The following is a 7,144-nucleotide window of genomic DNA, read 5'->3' on the forward strand; positions in this document are numbered from 1 at the left end:
TAGGTTTTCTTTAAATTGGTTTTGCAGTAGAACAGTAAGACAGCTGCAATAAAGTGTTAAAATTTTTATGATTAAACACAATAGCATGAACTATGATTATTAAAGGTATAAAAAACTGATTTTAAAAAACAAACAACTGTTTTTACTATGAAGACTTTAAGTGAATAATTTGTAAAAAATATTATATACCAAATTAACTAAATGCTTAGATTATTATAAAATATAGTTAAAGACATTTGATGCATTTACACACTTAGAACTTAAGACTAAAATTGTATTTAATACTAGTTAATTCGCTTATAAAGTTTAGTTACTTTTATATATTACTTATAAAATTATATATAATATATTTTTCATTAATATTATTTTTTCACTGTGACACAAATATACAGATTTGTATAATGTGCTGATATTTTGAATGCACTTAAAATAATAGTTTTTTCAATGCAGAAATAAAGAACAACCATTGCTGTAGCACAAAGTTAAAACTAAGGGTACTATAAAGCACACGTAGGTGTTTACTGTGCATTAAATTAACTATATAGTTTAAAAAAGGCTAACCACATTATTTTTCACATAATTTTATAAATACTTTAAAAATTAAAATAAAACTTTTAATAGAAATATAAGACTTAAATTTAACACTTTTGTGTTCGTTTGGATTTTAAAACACAAAGAAGTTTTTCTTTTACCAACATTTTGTTATCTGTAAAGTGACAGAATCATGACCTTGCTCTAAAATTTTCTGAGAGGCACGAGAAAAAAAAAGTTTATTGCTCTTATCTTCCTGTTGCTTTTTAATGTTTTAATAATTACTTTACACCACTTAATGCACTAAACCTAATAACACATATTTGACGAAGTGTAGAGCTGACAAGGTGAAGCAGAGTCTTTCACTGATAATTCGGGGAGGGGCTAGCACAGTTAACAGCAGGAAGGCTAGAGGCAAATTATTTACAGTCCGCAGGGTGTAATGATATAGAGAAAAAAAAAGCAATCTTTTAAGATTAATTACTAATTTATTGGAATTAGAGGGAATGGCAACCGAAGAGGGGAGTCTGGGTTGCAAAAGCACCATGGGGATCATGGTTTTATTAATTGATTTGAGAATATGCAAGAGATGCCACTTTTCAGATTTTTTTTGAATAACAAAGATTGGGTATTTCAAGGTGAATTGGAAGGCTTAAAGTGGGAGTGGCAGGGCCTGAGCTGGCTGTTTTCCAAGGCTGGCAGGAAAGAGGCTGAAGGAGGCTGAGGATTGGTTTGAGAAAATGTACTGAGTAAAGGGTACATTAGGCTTAGAAGTTTTAACAGCAAAGTGTAGATATCGCAAGGTTTTATGGCTTAGCAGCTGATACTTTGTAATTATTCTGCTCACTGTGCCCTTAGAATTTTTTGTAGGCACTGCAGCAGTTTCTGTTTTATGGCACTCAGCCTCACTTTTATTAGTTTGTCCCTCTGAATTCTCAAGAGGGGGGGCCTGGCCGTGGAATTCAGTGGGCAGAGGACAGACAACTATAGATTTAGGAGGGGGGGGAAACGCCTGAAGGGCAGAAACCTGTGAATCAAGAGAAGCAGCCTGTTTTTGAAGGCTTAAGATTTGTTTAAGATTTTTAATTTGGCCAAGTAGTATCATTTCTATAGCTTTAAGAGGGGGAGCGGTGAGAGGAGGGAATCTGCCATGGTTAGGGACTGAGCGTTCTCCGCGGTGGAGGCTGCTGAGCAGGCGGGGGAAGACTTTCTCCATTAGGGAGAAAGACAGGAAAGGTAGCGCTGGTTTTTGAGCCAAGAGCATTATCAAGTTTGTTAGAGAGGTGAGAGACCATGGATGTAATTGTGGTGAGTTGGGAACTCAAGTCAGAAAAAGGGGGGGGGGGGAAGGAGAAAGCAGCAATAGTTTGTTGCCGGTGTGGGGGAGCTGCTGGAATGCCAGCTCTGGGGAGCGACTTCCAGGCACAGAGGGCAGCAAGAGCCATGTTGGCAAGCTGGGACCTGGAAAGTGTGTGCTGTACCTTTAAGGTATGAAAAGAGGCGAGGCCAGCTATAAGAGCTTAGAGATCAGGATTCCTGCCTATCTGCAAGGGCTTTGCAGCGGAAAAAAAAGTTAACTTCCCAAGAGACAAAGAGTTCAGCTTTTAGATTCTAAGCAGGAGAGCGTGTAAGGGGCTTGGGGGCCATAGGAGGTTACGGCTTGAAATGGCTTTTTGAGGCTTTTCCAATTAAAGGCTTTGTATTGTTGCAATTGCTGGCTAAGGAGGGGAGGGTGGTGAGGGGAGTAAAGGTTTCTGAGGCTAGGGAAGTGAAGGGCTGTTTAGGATTTTGCACAGAGGGTGCAGCGGCAGAAGTAAAGATAAAGGGTCAGAAGAGGAAGGAAACTGAGAGACAGAGTCAGAGCGAGAGGGAGCCCAAGAACACTAGATTTCTGGCAAACATCATGAACAAACATTAAAAAATTACAAATATCTGTTTTGGTAACCTCTATATGTCTGGCTTTCAACTCAGACTGAATATCAATAATGAATTTAAGCTCAGTACTCAAAGAAACACCCATGGTAACGTATCCTATGGGTTAAGCCCCAAGAGCCAATCAGGGGCGGTGATCAGAACGACTGAAAAAACTGCAGTTTAAATATTTGATTAAGGCTAACTCGTTTCAACGCTTACCCTGATGAGGTAATTCCCACGATTTATGAAACAGCTCCGGACTCGCCGACCCGTAGTCGTTCGGGGTGTGGTGGTGATCTTCGAGCCCAGCGTTGGGCGCCAAAATGCGGGGTCCTGAAGCCCCCCAGGGGGGACCCGGCCAGCAGGAATTAGCTGGGAAGGCTTCTCAGACAACCGCACTCCTATTTTGCTGAGTAGAAGAGCAACCACACCTGTAAAAAATCTGAGAGAGGTTAATAATAAAGACCCAAGGCAGCGTCTCACTGTTCAAGGGCCTTTATTGAGATACAGCTCCTTCTTTTATAGTGAAGGAGAAGGGGGCAGTACAAAGGTGATGTCAATCACACTTTTGGTGCGAAGGTCCATACAAGGCAAGAATACATATCAGGTTACAAGGAACAAAGAAAGTAAATCATTCTCCAAATAAGGAAATGGGCAGTGGGCTAGGAGGCAGGATGACCTGCAAGTCATGATGAACGTGCTGTTTCCATGGAAATTTCTTGTGACCTTCTAGCTGCATTTCTAAACTTTTAACAGATATAAGGTGGGGGCAATGTTCTTACAGAAATAATTTTGTACAGACAATGTAACATGTACACATAATAACTGCCTTGTTGACTCCGGAATGTAGTTGAGGGAGTAAGACCTCATTTCTGGGAATGGTACCGGGCCGTGTTGCTCTCCTCCGGGCTACAAGATTAATTATCTCCTGCAGCTGCACATTCCTTTCTCTTTAGCTCAAAAACTTACAGCAAGACTGCATGTAGCCTTTAGGTAAAAAGGCTGGGTTATGGCAGAAAGAACAGCAAAATGGCCTCAAACAAGTCACAGTCCCCAACAGAAAACAACCAAAGATCTGGATAAGGTTGTTAATAAAAAGAGAGCACTGATTATGACACTAAAAAAGCCATGTCCTTCACCTCTCCCAGAATCCTCTATTTCTAAATGCAAAGACAACAAATAAATTTGGGTGACCTCTGCTGGATAGATGTTGGACAGGTGCCAATCCCATTGGCTTTAGGCACTCCCATAAGTCATATCTCATTGATTAGCAAAGAATTCACTCAGGAGAGGAGCCCTTTGGATATTATAAATAGAAAAAGGGTAAATTATTGACTCTAGTACATGACAAGAGACCCCAGGTTTGATTTGACATATCAAAGATAGGAAAAATTCTATTATTTCTCAGAGAGATGACACTAAGAGTCTCAACTTGCTATTTTTATTTCTTTAAACAAGAACTTTCTACAGTACATTCATCATATATGCATCACTTGTAGTATATGTAGTTAAGTCAATTGAACCTTTTGCGTTGGAAGAGCAAAGTTAGCACAGGTTATTATATCATGCATGGGTAGCTGATTAAAGCATACCTGTCTGCCCCCTCAGGCAAGAAGGCAAGCCCACATGATTTCATATACCTTATATAGTCTTTGAACTAAATGTTAACCCATCCTTGCATAGAAAAACAAAAAGGGTTGCAAGAAACATCACATTGATTGCAAAAACAAACAAAAAACCTTGCCACACTAGCCCTCGCTTTTTTTCCTCTTTCTTTTTCTTTATTATTGTCGTTTTGTTGTTTTTTTCTTCTTGTTGTTGTTGTATTTTTGGCCATTGCTGGTTGTTGTTTTGTTGTTGTGGTTTTTCTTTCCCAGCAGAAGCACAGAAATTGAACCATCTTGTTCTCCTTCAGAAATTGAGAAGGAAGAAATGGATGGTACCTGGAGCAACCTGTGGTATGAACATTGAGTGTAAATAATAAAAGGGCTTAACCACCAAACCCAAAGTCAACAACACCAGGATCGACACCCAATCGACAACAAGCTATACACAAAGGAGTCCTGATACACTTGCAGTCCATAAGGCAAAGGAGGGAGGTATGGGTTGCATGCTGGGAACAGGGGTGGAGAGAGGGCAACACTGTTGGTGGGAATGACCCGAATTCACTGTCACTATGTACCTTCCATATAATGTGAAAGGCTTTTAATTCACATTGGCCACAATAAAAATTATAAATTAAAAAAAAAAGAAACATCACATTGATTCCTACTTTGAAGGTATACTTGGGGATAACTCCCACAGTACTGCCTTTGAGTATTAATCACCAAGTCTTCAGGTAATATGATCCAAACTGCTGAATCAGGTATCACCTCCAAAAAAAACAACGCAAATATTTCTTCTATAAGTAGCATTTTACCTTTGTAAATGATTACAAAATGAAATACATAAATGCACATCTTCCATTGAAAGACATTATGTCTTTTTAAAAAAAATTAGTACAATATGGAATAAATAAAAAAAAATAAAAGTCAATGCTACATTATAATGTTTTTTTCTACCACTTCTATTCCTGTAGCAAAATACAATGTACATAAAAAGGGAATCTCCAGGTTCTTAGTTAGAGCTATTATACGGATAACTTTGCCATCATTCAAAATGAGACAGAATAACCTCATCAAAACAAAGGGAAAAAATGAAAAACACTAAATAGGTTAGAAGAGCATGCAAAGATTTAGATGCAACATGATTGCAGGAACTTTGAAGAACTGTCTATGTCGTTTGTGGCAAAGAGGTTCTGCTACTACTGCGACAAGGAAACTCATTAAAGAGGCAAATAAGAAGAATTCAAAACAGACTTCAATCTCCAAACTTGAACCCACTGAACTTGATGAGGATAAAAAAGAATTAATGTAAAATCTGAAACTCATCATGAATTACAATAGAAAAACATAAATAGAATTTTAATTAAGTTAAATAGTTGTATACTTAACAAATCATAGACCAAATATGCCCATGACTGGTTTTGATAGCACCATATTTCAAGGACCTTTTGGGGAAACAAATGGCATTTTAGACAAGGCCAACTGTCTTGTAAGGAAAAATATTGTTTTGTAAGGAAACAAACAAAATAGGATTTGCTAATACAAACTTCAAAAACAAGTCTGTAATACATTTTGTACATTTTCCAAATTGTTTTATATGAAAGACAGGAATATAGAAATTGAATGTTTTCAAAACATTTTCATTTAAAACATTATAATTTATAAAGTTTTTCACAGTTAAGTTTTAAACATAAAATGTTTCAACACCAATCCCACCATCAGTGTCAACCTCCTTCCACCAATATTTTCAGAGTCCATCCCATAACACCACTCCCTGTCTTATCATAACAGGTACTCTTTTAAGTTTGATTGCTAAAATTAGGGCCTCATGATTTCATTCATTCTTGTTAGCTCTATGGCTCGGATGGTCTGTTTTGTCCATTCTTAACACCTCCTTTTTCTTGTAACTTACTTCAATTAACACAATATATTCACTTCCACCTATGCTGCAATTATGTATTGAGATGCCTCCCAATTTCTTGTTTGTCAGTAAGGTTTTGCGTATCTGGGGTCTTTTATGGTTCTAAACAAGATTTTTAATTGACAGTTCTAAAACCTTGAATAATGATGTCTGAGTTTAGATAGGCATTGCATTGAATCTATATTATAGTTTAGGTAAATGGTATTTTTGATGTTTTTGTTTTTGCTTTTTTGGTTCTGGGGCTACACTGAATGGCACTCAGGGGTTACTTCTGGCTCTGCACCACTCAGAAATCATGCCTGTCAAGCTCAGTAGACCATATGAGATGCTAGGATTGAGCCCAGGTCAACCATGTGCAAGGCAAGTGACCTATATGTTTTGTTATCACCCCCGCTTCATTTTAATAACATTAATTCTTCTGATCCATGAGCATGAAATAAATTTTTCTTTCCATAGGTATTCTGCAATTTCTTAAGTGTTTTGAAGTTTTTATGTTATAGATTTCTCAGCTATTTTGTTAAGTGAATTTCTAGGTACTTGATGTTTTTTGATACTATTGTAAATGGGATAGACACTTTGAACTCCTGTTTTTCTTCTAACTCATTATTTGTATAGAGTAATGCAACCTATTATATATATCATTTATATATCTGACCTCAGTGCTGTACGTTATTAATTCTTAAATTTTTTGGTGAACACTTTAGAGCCTTTGGTGTATATCTTCATGTCATCTGCGAATAGAGATAGTTTGACTTTCTCTTTTCCAATTTGAATCTATTTGATTTCCTGCTTTTGCTTGATTGCTGTTGCTAGGATACTTAATACTATGTTGAATAATACTGTAGAAAGTGGGCATCCCCTTGTGCCTGACCTCAGTGGGAATGCTATTAGTTATTCACCTTAAGAATAATATTGATTATGGGCTTTTTTAGATAACCTTGATACTCCTGAGGAAGGCTACTTCTACCCCAACTTTGCTAAAATTGTCAAAAATAAATGGGTGTTGGATCTAGTCAAATACTTTCTCTGCATTGATTGATACAATAATATGATTTTTATCTTTTATTTAATGATATGGTATATAATGTAAATTAATTTACATATATTAAATCATCCTTGCATCCCTGGGATGAAATCTACTTGATCATGATTTGTTTAAAAAACCATACAATTG

General features: G+C 37.0%; 1 non-coding gene across 1 annotated transcript; it reads right to left on the reverse strand.

The window, feature by feature from the left end:
* Positions 1 to 399: 399 nt before the first annotated feature.
* LOC125997759 (small nucleolar RNA SNORA22) lies at positions 400 to 529 on the reverse strand. The gene has a single exon (XR_007491779.1). It is a non-coding gene; the product is annotated as a small nucleolar RNA SNORA22 (small nucleolar RNA).
* Between the last annotated feature and the right edge of the window lie 6,615 nt (positions 530 to 7,144).

This window comes from Suncus etruscus, chromosome 19, assembly GCF_024139225.1.
Source record: "Suncus etruscus isolate mSunEtr1 chromosome 19, mSunEtr1.pri.cur, whole genome shotgun sequence".
NCBI classification, from domain to species: Eukaryota; Metazoa; Chordata; class Mammalia; order Eulipotyphla; family Soricidae; genus Suncus; species Suncus etruscus.